The sequence below is a fragment of the Emydura macquarii genome, unplaced genomic scaffold (genome assembly GCF_026122565.2).
Source record: "Emydura macquarii macquarii isolate MOO-44397 ecotype Brisbane River unplaced genomic scaffold, CSIRO-AGI_Emac_v2 contig_3343, whole genome shotgun sequence".
In the NCBI taxonomy this organism is placed as follows: Eukaryota; Metazoa; Chordata; order Testudines; family Chelidae; genus Emydura; species Emydura macquarii.
The window spans coordinates 3,674,054-3,694,374 of NW_027133480.1; the positions used below are offsets into that span (position 1 = coordinate 3,674,054).

The window sequence follows — 20,321 nt, forward strand, 5'->3', positions numbered from 1 at the left end:
TGGCGTAAGTGAGAAGCATGGTAGAATGTATGGATGTAATGTGAATGTGTACCATAAAATTCAACTTGGTGCAAAAGGCTATATTTCTATCTTGACATGTATGGATTTTTTTTAGTGTAACATAAGTCGTGTGTGTAATCTCTGCATTGAGATGAAGATTTCTGTTGTTTAAGTCAATTCCATAATTGTGTCAGTTGCACATGGTATCCTGAAGCTTAAGTATTGACTGGCTTTTGTGCACTACCTCATTGCTGAAGTTGTAACTGCAGCATAAATTCTCTAGCTGTGAGGTAAATTGTACTTTAGTGTGAAGGTTCGTGCTGGGGGATAGTAAAAGATCTCACAGCAGTTAGTTTTATGCCCCTCTGTCTGTCTGTCTGACCATGCACACCTTGTACTTCTCTGTCTCACGCTGGTACAATATTGTCAGCAGTGAATTGCAGGCACTTTCTTTCTTGCAATGCAGCACACTTTTAAACATTGAGCCAGTCCTGAGAGAACCCTGATGGTTCAGTCTGAATTTACAGGTGACCGGATATTCTCATGAGAGCCAGTGCTAGGCGTAAACAGACTAAGCAATTGCTTAGGCCTCGAGCAGCTCAAGGGGGGACCCCTTATTTGCTTTTTATTATAAGAGCTTGCCTGTTTTGCCTCCTCCCCAATACTAAAAATTTTCCTGCTATGGCCCCCAATGGGCTAGCACTGGCACTGATTCTCATAGTAGGTATGTGTAATGAATCTACTCCATGGGTAAGCAAGTATGCAATCAAAATTTATACTATTTTGATCCTATACTTTTTAGTTCTTCTAAGAATTCAAGCATATACTACTGGAAAAATTAGAGAAAGGGAAACAGTTTTGCAGCACGTGTCTTATTCCTCTTACTAGAGCAATATTTTGTATTGTGACAAATGCATAATACCTCCTGGTTTTAAGAACATCAAATACCCTTTATTTTTAAATATTTTTTTCAAATATCTTCAAGTTCAGGAAATACTTTTTAACTGGGATGTTGCATAACAAACTAGACCATTGGTCATTCCATCTGTGCAAGCTCCATCTCACTGTTATGAAAACCAACTTCTAGCTAATTATAATATGGTAAGACTATTAAGCTGGGCAGCTGTTGCTGAGGAAAGAAAATCTGCAGCCCATGGCAGAGAAGAGCTCAGTTGTTGGGTGTGAGGAGCAGCCTACATTTAAAACTTACTTCTGAAGTATTTATTAAAAGTTTCTGAACATAATTTATAAAGGAGACAGTTTAGGAGTTTGAATAAGACCAGTGGCCCTGCTCTTGCACTATAAACTAAGGTCAGGATTCTCTTCTGGGAGCCTTCTGACATGTTGGAAGCGGTTGCTCTGCAGCTATAGCTTTCAAGAATAAACCTGGCTGAATTTGAAAAAAAAATCCTTCTGATGGCTCCCGAGGAGCATATGCCAGACTGGCAGCTCTGCCTCTCTTAAAGGATTCCACACCCCCCCTGCTGTGTATCCAGCCAGCTCTGAAGATTGAAGGTTCCTTAAAGATTCATTTTCAACTTTTTATAACCAGCAAATGCGTGTAAGGTGGATTCTTCTATGAATAAGAGGCAAGAAGTTGAAGCAGCATGTAGTCATTTAATTGAGACTTTCATAGTAGACACACTCCACCCATATAGACTCAGAATAAGATATCTGAAATATCTTTATTCAAGGTAATTATGGGTAAAACAGCCCCATACACTATAACCTTTGTTTGTTTTGTTTTAAGTTAAGCACAAGTTACACAGTAAGTTTTGTGGTGGTGTGTTCATTTTTGAAGTGCTTTAATGATGTAGTATATGACAAAATGAGACATTTGAATATCCATTTCTAGATGCCAGATCTGGACCACATCTGTAATGTTCAGATTCACATTTACACACAGCTAAGGGTAGTAGTTGGATTTGGCGTATGGCTTGGGCTTATTTCTACTGGAAAAATATATAAAAAGACAGACAAAATGTATTGGGATATAAGGGACATATAAACCGCTTAAAGCCAAAGCCTACTGTAGTTGAGATCAATGGCAAAATATCCGTTGATCTCACGGCGACTCAAAGTGGGCTGCCTCTATTGAAAACCAACACATTGAACATGTGCATTTCTATTTTTGTTCTCTTCACTCTGCGTAATGTTGTCATGACTGTCAGGTTTGTCACCCTGAACCTTTTCCATCTCTCTCCAGTGTTATTGTACCATTATGGAATCTCTTTATATAGCCGGAAAGCACCACTGCTATTTTTCTCAATTCTAACATTAAAAAGGTTAGGACTACTGGGAAGAGAATTGAGTCCAGTCTTCCCCAGGAATTGAGATTAGAGGGGGGGTATTCAAATTTATTGGGGGAGGGGTTGGACAACAACTAAATTGGCAACAATAAAACCATTGGAGGGGAATGGGAAATTTAGGTAGGTGTAGGGAAATCCCTGATTGTAACCTCTGCTGGCAGCTTCCAGGAATGTTCTGAACAAATCAGGGAGAGTCCTCAAAGCACACTTTCTTTCCTTTGTACAATGGAGCATCCCATGGCAAAATAAATATAGGCCCTGATTCAGCCCTACTTACTTCAGTGAAACTATTCATATGCTTAAAGTTCCTTACTTTGCTAAATCAGGGCCTTAATCTGCGGAATAAAATAAATTATTTTAGATTTATATCAGATTTTATTCAAATAAGCAACAGTTTTCAAATTTTGAGGGAAAAATGGCACTGTTTGACTCATTGAAGTCCTACTGCGTGAATAAACCAATGCTTAATTTAAAAAAATTATTTGCGCATGATCACATTGTGCAAGGTGCTGTACAAACAGAACAAAAAGTCCCAATTCTGCTCTCAGGCACACATGGGAAGCCCCATCTGACTTCAATGGGAGAAGTGTTCACATACATATCTATGTATTTTATCTAAGTGCTCTTTTGTTTTTTTTTTAAATTGTTTTAAAGAATTCATGTGACATAAAAATATTGTATGGGAATAATTTCTTAAGTGATAAATGTTATCAAATATATGTTTATAAACTAGTGAAATATACTTCAATAGGGCCGGGATTTCATGCCATAGATTCTGAAGTCAATGGGATTTTTGTCACTGGCTTCAGTGGAGCCAGGATTTCACCCAGGTATATATATTCTTCACTCATCTCATTGCATGAAGTAAGTAACTATCTTTAATGCCAAGGGCCACCTACTGACATTGACATGAGCTGCACGTGATGCCCAAGGGTGCCTTTATGTCCCTAAAATTATACACGCACCCACATCAAAATGAGGCAGAGGTGGTTTTTTTGTTCTGTGTTTGTATTACACCTAGTATAATGGGGTCCTAGTCCATGGCTGGAGCTGCTAAGTGGAACCACAATACACATAATAATACAATAATAGTAATACACAGAGTGAAATTCTGGTCTGGTTAAAAGTCAACAGCAAAACTCCTGGTCACTCTGTTGAAGTCAATGAAATATGCCAGTACAAACGTGGAACAGCACAGTGTTGAATCTGGCCCATTCTATTAATTTAAGTTATGGTGGTATGGCCTCAAAATGAACAATCTTCACATTTCACACATCAGTAAAAAGCAGTGTATGAGTATATGTTTCTTTAAATTTGTAGCAGAAATCCAGGCAGGATGTGGTTGGAGAAGTTTGCAGGCAGAAACTGTATAGTGAAACAGAGAATAACTGGCCTTGGCTATACAGCAAGGTAATGAGGACCACAGATGTGCTAGTTCTAAAGCACATTGACCAGCTTGCACTATGCTAAAGTGCAGCAAGGGACTTGTAGTGTACATGGACTAATTAATGTTCAGATGGGTAGTGGTATAGAAATCACATCCTTGTAGGTTGCTCATCTCTAATGCTACTCTGTGATTACCTACACAGTGGGGTACGCATTCTCCTTATTCTAATACAAATTCCTTGCTCATTCTTAGAGGAAAGCAACTCTTTCTTTGATGTGGTTTTTTTTTTTTTTAAATCATTGTCAAATGTGCCGTATGATGATGTAAACCAGCTAAACACAGTGCCAACCAATGAGGATGGCCAGTTCCAGCCAACAAAGACTGGGAAGGAGTAGGGAGTACCTGCTTCAACTTTGAGAGGGAAGTGCAGATGTCATGCAAATTAGCTCTCACCCTAAACTGCCATATTCAAATCTTTGACCTGCCTCCCTGAGGTCTGAGGGAGACAAGGGCAGAGAGGTGTGACCAATTATACCTTTGTATTGGCAGAGGATCACTGGTGCTACTTCAGTTTTGCTTCTGTCTGCTTCTCTCTCTGACCAGTGTGCCTCATCTTGGCTTTCTGGCCAACAGCTGTGTATAGGGGTGGAGTTTAAGTTTTTTGGAAGGAAATTCTGTAAAGCTGCCTGAAGTGACTCACGAACATGAGTATCAACCTCAGGGCAGACTGTTAAGAAACCGGGCACACATCCCGAATTGGCTGAGAGTTTTATACTTAGATTTCACCAGCAAATTATCAAGTGTAAACCCCTCTAGCACTATAACAGCCTAAAGAGGGAGTCACAAACAGTCCCCTTGGGTACTCCGGTCTGTCTCATCATCCAGGTGAGCATACCTTTGTGAAAGATGGTCCCGACACCAGAAATCACAGCAATATTCACATTACTCCCAGTCCCAAAGGACCAGTCACTTACCTCAGGACAATTGCACCTTAGATCTTACACCAAAGACAATGCTTGTAGCCAATCCTAAAACAAAATATATAAAGATGTATTAGTAGGAAAAGGAAATGAGAGTTATTTACAAGGTTATAAAATGGTAAACATAGATACAGAAATGAGTTACAATGTTAAGTTTCAAAATAATATGTTTCTATAATAAGCAAGCTTGCTATGTCCTTTAGTGCTAACATAGGCTAAGCACTGGGGATCTCTTGCTTATGCCTAGTAAATCTTGCCCCTTGGAGTCCAGGCAGCATAGAGAGCCAGTTCCTTCTTATTAGAGGTTTTTATCCCCCTCCTGCCTTGTGCTCTGAGTGCAAGCTCAGCTGGCAGGATGAATCCACTTGCATAACTCCTCTTCACAGAGGGGATGGCAAAATAACAAACATCATGTCGTACCATAATCGTCTGTCTGGTGTCCGTGAACCTTTCCTATTGGACAGGATGCATCTCTTTTGTTGGAGATCAGCACTTCACGCTAGTTAATGTCTCTCTCCTGTCTGGTGATTTACACAGTGACAGAGGCTTACAATATAACCACTCAAATATGACCTTTATAATATGAGATACAGCGGTTATAAGTGAGATTAATGCATGCAGCAACTCACAAGCATTCAATAAAGTCTAAACATTAACCACATTCTTATAATTCTAATACCTATTTTAACCATCACAACAAACAGGTGAGCCAGACTGATTCCAGCTATGCATTTGTCTGTGCCCAGTTGAGAACTGGAGACATTGGCATGAACTGGCACCTGGTCTGCCAGTGCACTAAATGTGTTTTTTATTTTGGGCCATTACATCTCCCTAGTCTATCTGCCTCTGGTGCATTTATATTGCATTGGGACGCAAGACGGTGTATCTACACTCAGTAGCCAGTACATGACAGGAACTTTGTTAGGAATAAAGTTGAGACTCTTTGGAAAATAAATATTTACTCAGGGTCAGGGTCTGCACCTGTTTTTCCCACTGATGATCAGTCCTATTGATTTCAGTGGGACTCCTTGTGTGAATAACTACTGCTCTCTGATGGGATTAGGAGTTCATCATCTGGACCAGTACATTTCTCAATGAATTACACTGAGTAATTTACTCTTCTCTGATACCAGTATCTGATTGCATAGAGAAATCATGGACTCCACCTCTGCTAAAGAGGAGTTGAATAGCAGTAGAAGGAGATGCTATCACAACAGCTGTGGTGCCCAGTGCACCCGGGAGCAGCTGTAGGATGCGTGCTATGGACCAGAATTTGGTCCCCCGTTGAGCATTGCTTATTTGTCTAAGTACAGCTCAGCTGTGTTAATACACTTACTGCCACATGCTGCTTGAAAATGTACTTTTCTGCATGTCTCAATACAACATAAATTTGGAAACCATTGAATTTATTTTTTTAAATATTTTTTTAAGAAAACATTGGCTGAGAGTGGTAGTAGGTTTCTAGATACTGGGTTTTTGTCAGTCTTCTGTGTGTACGTACGTGTGTGTGTGTTGGGGGGATGGAAGAGGTTGGTCCAGAAGGAGATGTCTTTGTTCAATCTCTTGTACAAGCTTTCAATTATCTGTCAGTCTAACAACAACAGGAGCAGCTTTTTAGTTCTGAAGTCACATAATCATTGGAAAAATCTGTGAGCAGAAACTAAATACCTTGGGAATAGTTTTTGACTGTTGGCCTCTTGAAGGGTTTAAAGTGCTCAAAAGTATCTGAGAGAGGTGTCGTCATGAAGATTAAGAGCAAATTTCCTGAGGCAAAATACTTGCAGGTCTTAAAATGTTTTCTTTTCTTTTAGGAAATACATTTGTCCAAATGTTTCCCACATGATTTGAAATACTGGTTTCTGTACAGACAACACAATTTTATACCTGGCACCAGAGGATAAGACAATTTTCAGATGCACACAGAGAAAAAGAGAAACTAACCATAGGTTCAGGTAGGCTATAAATCCTTAAAATTTAGCCTCACAAAACTTTTTTGTTTTTAAAACAAGATTTTGCCTCATACTCAGGCAACTGGTCGCCCTCATCCCCCTTTTTTCCCCTCTCCTCTTTCTCTCCTTGGTTTTCCTAAATTCTACTCCATCTCTTTCTGGCTGCTTTGCAGTTCCTTCACCGCCTGTAATAATAGCCAAGCAGCCAGTATCTCTCTCAACCATCAGAACAAAACCTCTTCTTAGAAAATAGGTAGGGAACTATCCATAGATTTGAAACAATTCCAAGCCACAAAGTTTTAGGCAGTAGTACCCCCTAACTGTTAAGCTCACCCACATGGAGCACTCGATCAAATTCAGCCCTCTGTAACCATAAGTGTATGCATACCACTGCGCTCTACTGGACAACTGTGCATCATAGGCCTTGTGTTGCTTAAAGTTAATGGAGATTCTCCTGTAGCTCAAGTGATAGGGCCCTGTACTTTTGGAGCAACAGGATTTGAATTTTCCTTCCTTGCATTCTTAACATCTGCATGGCCAAAATGTGCAGAGTAGTAACAGTTATCATGTCCCTACTTGGCCATGGATTTCTTACAATACATGCAGGAGGGAAGATGGTGTGGAACTCTTAAGGATGTCTTGAAATTGCAGACCACTTTGCAGCCACAATGAAACAAGTAATAGGGAAGAACACAGAAATTTGAGAGTTCTTGAGCAATCTGTAAATTCTTAATTCCTCAGCACTATGGGCCCTAGCTTAGGAAAAAATGAGGATAAGTGGATTCTTTCACCTGATCTCTTCTCGCCCCCGTTCCCACTATTGCTTGTTTTATCCAGTTGGAGAGAAGCAGAAATGACTACCAGCAGAGCTAGGAAGTCAGAGTTCACATCATAGAGGCAAGGGGAAGTCATTACTGAAGAAACTAAAGGGTTACGTGTTTGGTTCTGACAGGTAACATGCACCACCAGAACCTCTCCAGTGACCTCCCCCAGATCTATCTATCTTCCTCCACTCTATCTATAGGTGCTGGAACTAGGAGTGATGGGGGCACTGCTGCACCCCCTGGCTTGAAGTGGTTTCCATCATAGGCAGGGTTTACAGTTTAGGTTCGGTGGCTCTCACCATCCCCCACTGTACGAATTGTTCCAGTATCCCTGACCCTATCTGTTCCAGCTGCCAACTTCCGAGGCCCTGATTTCAGCAGTGTTAAATTTTAACTGCTGAATAGTCTTATTTGTGGAGAATGGGACTCACCTACTTAAAGATAAGCACATGATTGGATGAATTGGGGCCTGAATGTGTCTTGCTTTTAATTCAGGATGTGCAAGCTGAAACTCCATTGAGCAAAATCAAAGAACTATGCATCTTTTGGCATGGAATCTTCACCCTTCTGTTTTCTTTCCTCAGTCATGGCTGATGATTTCACTCCTCTCCCCATAACCTCAGTGTGGTCCTCCCCTACTCATTTCTCCTTCTCTCTCATATCTAGGCAGGCAAAGTCCTGTACATTCTTCCTGTATAGCATCTCTATAGCCCATCCTTCCCTCTCCTTTCATACTGTCTTTGTTACCTCTCCGTAGGTATCCTTCTCTCACTATCATCTGCGTGTCTTCTATGCTGAACTCATAAACTTAGAATAATACATCAACCAGCCAGACTCTCTTCGTTCAGTTCCACACTTGTCTCTATGAAGCCTTTCAACAATAGTCCAAACTGTTTATAAACCTGCAAATATTGAGACAGGATCTTATCTTCCCTAACTGCATCTGCTTTGTATCATCTACCTTAGCTGGAGTTCAATCCAAATCTGAGGGAAATCAATGGAAGTCTTTCTATTTACTTCAGTGTAGATTGTAGGTGACTGAGGTAGAAACCCTGGGTGAAATCCTGGCTTCACTGAAGTCAATGGCAAAATTCCCATAGACTTCAATAGGGCCAGAAGTTCACCTCAAATCTATTGTATAATGCAGAGTACATTTTAAGCACTGAGCACTAATAACAATTTGAACATTAATAGCATCTTTCTAAATCAAATATTTTCAAACATGCAACGTACATGTGTATTTGTTAACTGTGTGTCACATTTGAACTTCTGAGAGCAAGCTGGTTTTGAGTTATGCAAAAGCAGAAAATTTAAGCCCATTCTAATGCAGTATCCTGTACACTTTTGTCAGCACCAAAATGTGGTGGTGTCTTGAAATTGTACAAAAATCCAATCACATTTGGGCAGAGTCTGCTCTGGAGAATCTCAGCCCAAAATAATATAATTTTTAAGTCATTGCAGAAAAGAGATCTTAAAATCAAGGTTTAGTATCAAATGGGTTTTGGGACCTTAACTGGAGAAACAGGATGTCACTGCTATTACTCGATTAACTTTTTAATAACTCTGAAATGAGTTCCAGGGGGTAGCCATGTTAGTCTGTTTTTAGCAAAACAACGAGAGTTCTGTAGCACCTTAAAGATTAACAAACTTTAAGGTGCCACAGGACTCTCGTTTTGAAATGAGTGGAGTTCATAATATGTGGATTTTATTAATATGAGGTTATGAAATTAAATTTGTTTGGCTGGTGGACTAAACAAAAAGACTCAAGTGTATTCCTTTTTGTACCATCATCCTGCCCTGGGATGTAATCCTGTACCAGACAGTAATTCTCAAACAATGATAGGTGTTAAGGGTGTTAGCACTCCAGAAATTAGTACTTTGGTAAGGTCACTAGAGGTCAAGGGGATAACCAGATCTATTTAGAATTCCCTTGGCTTTCATTATTTATTCTTTTCTGCAGTCGATCTTGCATGCTTTCAGTCCTGTCTTGCTCTTTTACAGTTTATCATGTGAGCTGTGTGAGACCTGGTTACAGTGGCAATGCTGGAAAAATCAAACACATCTCGTTCAATGAGTGGACAGCTGAGAGCCATGCAGGCACTGGGTGTGACTATTCGATGATGTTTTATTTTGTGTTTGTTTTGGATTGCCCTCTCCTCCAGAAATGTGATTTTTCTTTTAAAATGGGTGGGAAATGGCTGATTAAATATGAAAGAGATTGGAAAGATGATAAAAAGCATGTATTCATAATTAATGCACTTGACTAACAAATCACTTCAAAGTCAGCTCCAAAGTCAAACTGTTTATACAACACACTGTCATGCTATGATCCTGTGCTGATGAGTGGTCATTAAATTGTATTTTCTGTTCATTGTTATAAAATTGCTTATAAAAATGGATTCTCCAATTAAAAATGTGCATCCAAGCTTTGTTTATATTGAGTTGCTAATTAAATTCTAACATATTGAGTCCTGCTCATTTTTTTTGTCTTGACAGATGCCCAAATGCATTAGTTGCCAAATAGCAGAAATTTATACTGAATCTTGATAGACTTGTGATCTTTCAAATTTTTGAATGACATGGCTTCCTACATCAGGCTCACATAACCTATTTGATTTTTCTTCAGTAATATCATCAGCTAATAAACCTTGCATTCTTCAGGCTACAACCTTGAAATAAATGCTTTGCAGGGCACCAAAATATTTTTTAAATGCAAATTGGTGTCTTCAGACCTGCAAACTGTATTTGATTTCATTTAACAAATATTTGTTTTTCTTTTGGGTTTTCTTTTTGGGTTTTTTTAAGTACATGATTTAGTGCAAAATTTCAAATTAGCTTCCATTTTGCAGGGTTTGAAATGGACCCATTTTCTGTTTTTCATTAACTTTTATTGAAATAATTTTAAAATTATTTACTGAAATTTGGTTTTCAGTAAGAAAATAAAGTTTTTAAAAAACCAAAAATTTTCTGTAACAATTTTGAAAACTATTTTTGATTTAAAATAATTTTGGTTAAGACAATCACTGAAAAAGTCAATGCCAACAGCTTTTGGCAACAACTTTTTTTTTTTTTTTTTTTTTTTTTTAAAGGCCACTTTTCAACGAAAACTTTTCATGTAAAAAAAAATTGAAACAGCTCTCCTTACTTAATATCTAATATATGAAGCAAAAATAGTGTTAATGTGCACCTATATTCTGTCTAACAGCATTCCCACAAATAACATCCTACACTGCAACAACTTCCGACTATGAGCACATACAAGTCATTTCTGCCAGGAACACATGACCAATCCTCTTCTGGCAAAGGGAGTAATATCAGTTAAGAATATGGCTATCAATTATTTGCATAAGAGCATGTGCATAAAAACTACTGCTAGTTGCAGTGTGGGTGTATGAACACACATATGTAGACCAACTCCCTAGCACAACCCTCTTGGCTTTTGTTGTGGAGGACCTACAGAACATACTCTATTTATCTCCCAAACCAATGGACAAGCAATGTAAGGGCCGATAACCTGTGATCAGGCACAGGAACACAGAGAAGTTTTCTGATGGATACCCATGTGCAGTGGATTTCAAATCCTCTTTAGTGCAGTCAGAACTTGATCACTCTAACATGCTTGTTAGTAAAAGTAGTGGAGACCTACCTAGATCCCTTAAGAAACATACAGTTTTGGGAAATAGCTTTTATTAATCAATTTTGCTTTGCAAAGAATTAATACAAATTATGAGCAGGAGCATTAAATTAAAAAATACAAACCTATATGCAGTGAATCTTGACTGGAAATTAAACCTTCAAGATTCAAGTTTGAGACTGATCTACACTTTTATTATTTAAGTACAAACTAATATGCTGTATATAAGCTCTTAGATATTAAAGGGGTTTCATTTGTTCATGAACAGTTCACCAATTACTTCACTGTTTACCAAAATGGAACTTAAGTGTCTTTCTTTTTAATTTGTGATTTTTTTTATAAAAAGAGAAACAGAAGGGGAGCCATGAATGATATGAAAGTTACATTACTAGTAACAAAACTTTAAACTCTTGTCAAGTATGACTGCAACAAACAACTAAAAATGGATTGAGGTTACAAAATCCAGACAGATTTCAAATAACTCGGAGTTTAAGGTTTAGATCTAAGGTTTTGTTTCAGCCTTTTATATAGATAAGTCATTCAGAAATTCCTATCTGGATGAGAACTGGGTGGTTAATAGATTTTTCATTTCACTGGCAACTCAGAAAAATGGGGGGAGGGGCAGGCAGGAATTGTTACGGGGTGAACCGAAAACATTATTTATTTATTTTATTTATTAGTTTTTTACATTTTCAGTGAATTAAAAAGTCAAAAAAAAAAATTGCTTTGGATTCATCTCTGTAGTTCAGAGATTTAGGGTTTGGATCCATGTTTACAAATGAGTTTTAAAACTATATGGTATGTCAACTTGTCAAACCAAAAACTGTTTGCTGCTTTAGTCAGTTAAATCAATTACAAAAGAGAGGTTTCAAGAAATGTCACTTTCACCTTACACTGCAAAGTCTGAATGTTTCTGGAGTGAAGTCTGATGATACAATGAAGTTGAATTTAATATTTGGATCCTACAGCATGCCCCATGACAGTGCAGGAATTCTTACTCCATGAGCAAGTGATTATTGAGAAGTTTGAATGAAGAGGTTCCAGAAAAGACAGGCTCTGTCAGGGAAATTATTTAACTCGTATAATATTGGACCTTTTTCATTAACGGTATGGACAGTCATGAAATTTGAAGGGTACTGGAAAGTTGTAGAAAGGTCATAGTTGTTGCAGAAAGTTTCAGCTGAAAAAAAATGAGTGTGAATGTGTTTTTTTGCCTGTGAGCTCTCTGGCCATTCTGACTACCAGTCAGTGTTTGCAATTTTCAAGTAGACTTTGTCATGTAACAGAGACCCTCTTCCATTGGTTGAATTAGTGATGTGTGCAACATGCACCGTGCATCTCCGCTAAGATTCAAACCAGAGCTAGAACTGCCTATGCAAAACTTAGAGGCTTACTTTCCTAATATTGGTGTGGAAAATCTGAGATCTCCATAGCTTTGAGACTTTTACAATTTCCTTTAGACTAAAATTTCATTGCTTTTTCCTCTTGGATACATCTTATCAGATGGAATTCATAGGGAGGAAGAGTGTGTTAAACCAAAGCAAAAAATGTGCACATGTTAATAAAGCTTAGAATACCAGTTGCAGCCTGCTGCATACACAGCTAAAATGCTTCATTCATAATTCGCAGACAGTATTTTACCATTAAACATGTCTTGCACTGACTCTTGAGTCTTGACCTTATGACATTTTTTCTTGCTGCTGGTCCCTTCTGTAATTTCCTTTTGCTCTTTCTCTTCTTCCCTAGACCCCTTTGACCTCAGTATTTTTTTTCCCTCTTTCACCCTCTACACTGGATGCATCAATGCTATGTGCCCACTGGCTACAATTTAGCCTTTCAGATAAATACATCCTCACTCTCTGTCCTGAATTAACATTTCCAGTTTTAAGCTTCTTGGGGCAGACTATGCACACTGGTATTTTCAGTGATTCAGCAGTGGAATGTAGGGCGCATACATGTGCTTTTTTTAAATTTCTTTTTGTAAAGTGGACTCTTAGCATAACAAACTCTACTCATGAAAATTGTGCAAATGCCTTTAATCAACCAGGAACCCTAGGCCAGTGATCCACAGAATAATATTAACTGACAAAACCCAGCTCCTACTGGACCCTAGCATTATAATTATTGTGGGATAGATCAAGACTTTTTAAAGACAATGTATAAACTTTTAGGGTTAGATTTTAAAGGTATGTGTGCACCTAAAGATGCAGGTAGGCAGGCTCCTGGTGGGATTTTCAAAGGTGCCTAGATCATGGGAATTACATGCAGAGGTGCTTTTGAAAATCCCACCAGAGATGGGGATTTGGAGTAAAGCATAGACTGATCTGATCTTTAGACGCCTTAATAGCTTTAAAAATCTTTTCCTTAGCAACGAGCTTATTAGATCCCTCCCATTTCAGTTAATCTCTTACTTTACTTATGAACACAATTATATTCAATTATCTTTAGCTATTTTTCAGGTACAACAACTCATATGGACTCTATTCCTGATGTATCTCTAAGATGCTATTCAATGAGGGGTAGAACTGGTATCTACTTAATTAAAAGATTGAATACAGAAATGAAGTTCAGAATAACACTATTTTGGTCAGAACTAAAGCAGGGTCAGTAACCTGCAGTCTTGTTGAGGGAATAGAATTTAAAACAGCTAATACCATGATTGACTCCATCAGTTCCTGTCAGACTGGGTCCCCCTTTGGTATTTTCTTCTCCAGGTTTACTTCACCTGAGGATATGGACTTTGTTGGTCACAGACTTCTTGTGTATGATCCTGATGTTGTTGCTTTGTTACTAAAAGTAAAGGCCAAAGTTACAGTTCTCCCATGAATCGTGCAAGGAATCCAAATGGGCTGAAGAGCACTGACATTTTGTGTACAGGTCAGGTTTCTAGGACTCGGCTCTCTGTCATTGCTTAGTTAACACTCCCTCTCCACCACCACCTTTTTTTAAAAGACAACAAAACCACAAACCCCTAATTAACCTGTTGAACTCCTCGTCTCAAGAGATTGAGGCCAACAGCTTAGTAGGATTCAGTGAGGAACTAAATATTTATATGGATAATGAGACCATTGAGTTACATTTAGATAAGATTAAAAAAAAGTAAGGGATATAAACCCACATGCTTCAGGGCATAAGCCAATCTCTAACTGCCTGGAGTTGGGAACAAATTTCCCATATGGGAAAATGCATAGATGTCCCGCACAATTTTTTAGATCATAAAGTTGTTGTATAAATTACTATTTAAACTGCCTAAAACACCTTCAGGTCATGTTGGCTCTGTAATAAGAGCTCTGTGTAAGTTAGAAAGCTTTTCTCTTTCACCAACAGAAGTTGGTCCAATAAAATATGACCTCACCAGTGCTTAATTTGTAATGAAAGAGGTGCAATTTTTTACGCTCATAATTGATGCAGCAAGCCCAGAGTTGCCAGGGCTATGAATTGCCAAGCCTAGAGGGGCCAGGGCTCAGCCTTGGCAAGCCCTGGCACAAATTAAGCACTGACCTCACCCACCATGTCTCTCTAATATCCTGGGAGCGATACCACTACAACAACACTGCATAAAACACATTATGTAAAATATTTTTGTCGTATGCGATCATTAAAAATACCACTTTCTAGAAGACTGATCTTACTTTAATTTAAAAGAGAATATTTCCTGCAAGCAGAGTTTTAATATTGGTCTCCATTAAAGCTGGAAAGGTTCTTATTGCTAGATGAAAACAGACCACTGCCCTGACCTGACACTGACAAATTGAGTTGTTGTATTTGTTGGATTTTCAAAATAGAACTTGCCTGCCATTTCTATGAAGGAATGCATAAAAGTCTACGCTTTCCTCCAAAAAGAATTTAGAGGAAGCAAGATCCCTTCAGGCAAATTCTCCATCATTGATCAGAAAAGCATCTAACAATGGGGACCTGGCAATGCTGCCTCAGGGGCTGAAGAAAACCTGCTTGTTGGACCAAAGTGGATTATGAAAATTTGTTATATCCATTTCCTGGCAATAGCTTGGCAGAATGATCACTATCATCCTGAAATAGAGCCATCCTCTACATTAGCTTGTATATAGACAAGACCAAGGGAAGGGAGATGATTTCTTAATTTAATATTAAATAGCTACCAATTACAAATATTTATCACTATAAGAAAACTTTGGCCTTATATGGCATTCTTCTAATATTCTCAAAGCATTTACAAATGAATTAACCTTCAAACACACCTTGTTGTGAAACTTTCTACAGATGCAAACCACATTTGCAACTATAAAAGGTTAATTAAGTGCATAATTATCCAATTTGCATGCACAAATGTAGTGGGTTCAGTGTCCAGATTGTTCTCTGAAAAATTGCTGGTGAATCAATTTTAGAGACCCATTTGAAAGCTTGACCTTAAGTGATTTAAATCAGGTTGCATAATGAGCAATTATTGATATTTGACCTTTAGTAGTATATTTCTCTCATAATTTTGTACTTGGTACAAATTTGCTGTTAAAATCATAATTTGCTGTACCGTATTAATTTGGCTTTATAGCAGCACTTAGATTTGCAGTGGAAAAGTCTGCAAATAACAAATTTAGCTAATGTAGTTGGTGAATATTAATTTTTAATTAATTTAATTAATTTTTAAATTCTGTCCACTCTGCAGTCACGCCCTCTTCCATTTGAAGTTTCTGATATAACTGCTTTGGTCTAATTTCTTTAGGAAGAACACATTTCTTCTCCAACAGACTGTATCATAAAAAAATGTTTCAAGATACAAACATCATCTTTATTTCAATAAGTCTAACATCAGAAGACCGGAATAGTACAGCTATAAGAATTCATGGAAACCAGATAGAGACAAATGGTGTAACTACAAAGATTTTAATCACTTAATGGTGAAATGGAAGCCATAATTATTGCTCCGACCTCCTACATTTGTGAAAAGCAAATTAAGATGGATGAGGGTGGGTTGTTGGGTTTCTTCTCATCAAGTTGATGTAAGGTATGGCAACAAGACTGTTAATGTGGCATGCCTGGTAAATCACAATACATCAGTAATTAATGATCTGTGAGGTATACAACATTTCATAACTTAAGAAGTTTGCTCATTTAGCTGATTTAACATTATACGCATCCAAAACTAGCAGGCACCAGATTTATTAACATGCATATTTTTAATATAATTTCTTTTTCTTCTCCCCATCCCATTTGCAGATTTCACAATGAAGGGGCATATATATCAGTGCTCAGAATAGAGCAAATAATTCATAGTACATAATGTGACCCAGTGAAATTAGCTTCTTTTTCTCTTTGCTGAATGTCCATGAACAGATTGTGGAACTCTTATAAACGAATAAATTCACTCGAGTTTTTGTTTTACTCTACAATTGCTTAATTTCTTTTAAGAGGACTTCTGCCAACCAATGCAGAGTAGAAGATATGCCATATACCAGCTGCTCCCCACTGTGTGCCCTACATGCTCCACTACCATCTGCCTTTCCAATTTTATGCCTGCATAAGAGGACAGAAGCAATAGAATCATAGGGATATAAAAATATTATATGCCTCTCCCCACTCCCCCCCTTTTTTTTAAATGGCATATCCTAATGTATGGGATCTAGAAAATGAGTTGAGACAAAAGAGCTAAAAAACAAAACAAAAAATCCTACCAAAACAAAACACTGAATTGCACATGCAATTCCTCCTCTAGGGAGACCGAACAAACCACATGTGACAATATTAGTCACATTATTTAATGCGTTGCTGAAAGGTGCTAGAGTATTATGGGGATAAAGGTGGTATGAGAACCTATATAGAATAGAACAGAAAAGAAATAAAAGTTGCTACCTATAAAAATCAAACTGTATGTATGATAATACATATATCGTTCTTTGAGAAGTTGGTTAAAATCAATGCTTCTAAATATTCTCTGGAAGAAGCCAAGATCCCTCATAAAAAAGGAAATAAGCATATGAAAGCCGCTTAGAGAAAAAGCAAACTGGACTAAAAATTCTTCAAAACAAGAAAAATATTTTCAGAAAAGAAAAAAAAAATCTTTGAGTGTACAATAAATAAAGGCCAGGATTAAGAGTCATACTAATTAAACATTGTTCACTCATACTTTAAAGAACTCTTCCTTTCCCTGGCTCTTTAAAGCTTCTTACTGTAAGAGCACTTTAAGAAGCATTGTTTGTTTAATAAATATTTAGATTCCTCTCTCTTCTGATACCTTGCTAAAACGAAGGCAGCATAACTTGACTGAAAATTATATTTCTATTGAGTTCATTTGCATCCCACATGCTGACTGCTTTTATTCTCACTGCTTTTCCAAAACAACTTCAGTGGCAGTGAACATTCTTGATGAGGAGACTCTAAATTAGAATGTAAATGATCAGCAGAGTGACATGTAACTACTAGATTAAAGGAGCCCATAGGAGGCTGCCTATGAACTGTATATCTTAAGTGCCAGCAATTTGCTATTGGACAGCAATTTACCATAGGGTAACCTGATATAGTTCTGTATAAGGCAACTTTTGATGTAAGAGTATATGATGTTAGAAGACCACATTTGATGATGATGTTATGGATAAACAAGGGCAATAATTACTGTAGTTGATTTTCATGAATTAATTCATATAGAACATAGGCAAAAACCATTTGGATTTATCATATGCTTGATTTAGGCATTGATCCTGCAATTGGATCCACTAATGTGGGCTGCCACACCTGTGCACAGCCCCATGATTCGACTGCAGGACTGGGGCCTTAGCTGTAATTGTCTCAGCCTACGGCTATAGTGATGGTGGCAGAGTTGCCGCCGTCAGATAGATTTCTTTGGATCGACTGAGCGGTCAGTGAAGACCCGCTCAGTCGATCCAGAAATTGACGTACTAAGACCACCTTCACAAGTGGCATAGCACTGCATTGACGGGAACACAGTTCCTGTCGGTGCAGTGCAGTGATGACGTCGTGCAGAAGAGAAGCAGAGAGGTCGACGGGAGTTCCGCAAGATTTTTGCGTAGCTTGCGTAACTCCCATTGACTGCCGCCGAATCTCAGAGGTAAGTGTAGACAGGATCTGAGATACCAAAAACAAGGGTATCTGTTTTTGAACATACCTAAGCACATTGTTCTCACATCTTCTGAGTCCAGTGCCTTGACCACTCTTTGTCTCTGGTGTAGACATGCAATTTAACTTTTTGTGTGTCTGAGGCCCATATTGCCAAAGTTAGAATTTGGCACTGCATCTGAGATAAGAGAATGTGTTTTAAAAATGTATTGCATGAGTATTTACTTAGCCACAGGCAAAGTGGAGAACTGCATGTGCTCCTTATAGAGTGGTGGTTAGGGTTGTCTACACTATCACTTTTGTCGCACACATAAGTTACACCGACAGAAGCACCAGTGTGGACAGCTTCTCCCCTGACATAGCTACTGCTGCTTGTGGAGGTGGTTTTATTATGCCGACGGGAGAACTCTGTCCCATCAGCATAAAGCAGCTACCTGAGTGATCTTACAGCAGCACAGCTGCATCAGTACAACTGTTCCAGTGTAAGCTCTGTTGTGTAGACGTGGCCTTAGATAGTAGAGAAAAAGAAAATTTCTGAAATTCATCCTGTACAATACGTATCCTAACATACAGAGGAATTGATCTATCTATATCAGTCACTTGTTGACTATATGGGGAGCTACATAATACTAGAAGGTAAGTTTCTTGATGCTTTCATTTTAAAACTTAAACATAGTAATGCCAATGTTCTGAATAATGCTTACTTCAGTTTTAGCACAGAAAAGCTTAAACTCTTAAAAGCTTAAAAGTGAAATTGCTAAAGTAAGATATTGTCTGTGGATTGCACATATTTATGCATATTTTTCTGCTTTATTTGCTACTTGCCATCCTATACGCTGCAACAGCGCTGTAACTCCACATCTAGAAACTACAAGGCTGTGACTGCATATCTAAAAATCACAGTGAAGAGAAGTATTTCGGCAGGTTTTGGCTTTGCTTACCATGCCCTGAATTGTATTTATTTTAATACAGTCATAGTTTCCTCTGTCAGTCTCTTGCTACTCCAGGAGCAACACGAGTCTCTCTTCCATCACTGTCATGAATATGCTCCAACTCCTTCAAAGAAGGCGCAAGAGATCAGATGAAATTTTGGTTTGAGGTGGGGGTTTTTTTTTCTGTGACTACAAACACATTTTTTTTAAAAAAAGTTTTGTCTGGGCAATAAAAAAAATGTTTAGTTCAGCAATGTATTGGTTACATTGCACTAGATGAAAACCATTAACATGATTAGATTTGAGATAATGAGCAGTAACCTGAAGATGGCAAGAGCTCATTGACACTGTTCAGTATTTACTTAGTGTTGACAAATGTACTTGATGCTGTATAATAGCCAGACTAGGAAGAGACTCCCATCCCAAAAATATTCACTCTAAACAATTGAGATGTAGAAGACAGGATGCACTGGGAAATATGTTCCTACTATATTCTCTCCCATAGTGTGCTGTGATAATAAACTAGAATTATAAAGAAAATTAGGTCAGTACATTATCTAGTTGGGGGAGATTTACTGAGATCCATGTTTACTCACCTCTAGCTCTTGAGTTTGGGTTGCAGCAATATTAATTATATTTAGCTGGGGGAGCCATATACATTGTTCCCTTGAAAGCCTGTTGTAACTGTACAGAGTGCATCAGAGTGGAGTCTAAAGGTTTCTCTTCACTAGAAAATCAGAGTGAGATGGAAAATGACTTTTAGGAATTATGTTAACTAAAATGATGACCATGATTTTGCAGTCTGTGTAGATGGGACAAGTCCTTTATTGCAAAGTCTTGCAAGTTTATCACAAGTCTAACAATTGTGGGGTGTTTCTTATCTGTCTCATGAAAACATGATGAAAGCCTGCTAACTCATAAATTTTCCCTTATTCAAAATGGCCACCATCTCCTTTTATTGTCAATGGAGCTGAAGCCAGTAACATGGCTATCGTTTCCCTACCATCTACCTCCATATGGAAGTGAGGCTGCCCTTAATAAAATTGGCTGCCACCTCCTGCTCTTTTCAATGATATTGAACCCATAACCTATATGTGAACACAGAAGTTCCCAAACTGTTGTTCTTGTTGTCCTGAATTAATAGATTTTAACAGAGGTCATAGAATTTCACCAAGTAATTCCTTCATCAAGCTCATAACTTCAGGTTGAGCTAGAGCATCAGTATTAGAAAGATATCCCACCTTGATTTAAAAATTTCA

General features: G+C 38.1%; 1 long non-coding RNA gene across 1 annotated transcript in view; it reads left to right on the plus strand.

The window, feature by feature from the left end:
* The window catches only part of LOC137143563 (uncharacterized), a 30,953-nt gene extending 21,036 nt beyond the window's left edge, over nt 1–9,917 (plus strand). The window contains exons 2-3 of the long non-coding RNA XR_010917200.1: nt 6,488–6,628; nt 9,451–9,917. This is a non-coding gene — a long non-coding RNA (uncharacterized lncRNA). The remainder of the gene's footprint in view (nt 1–6,487; nt 6,629–9,450) is intronic.
* The last annotated feature ends 10,404 nt before the right edge of the window (nt 9,918–20,321 follow it).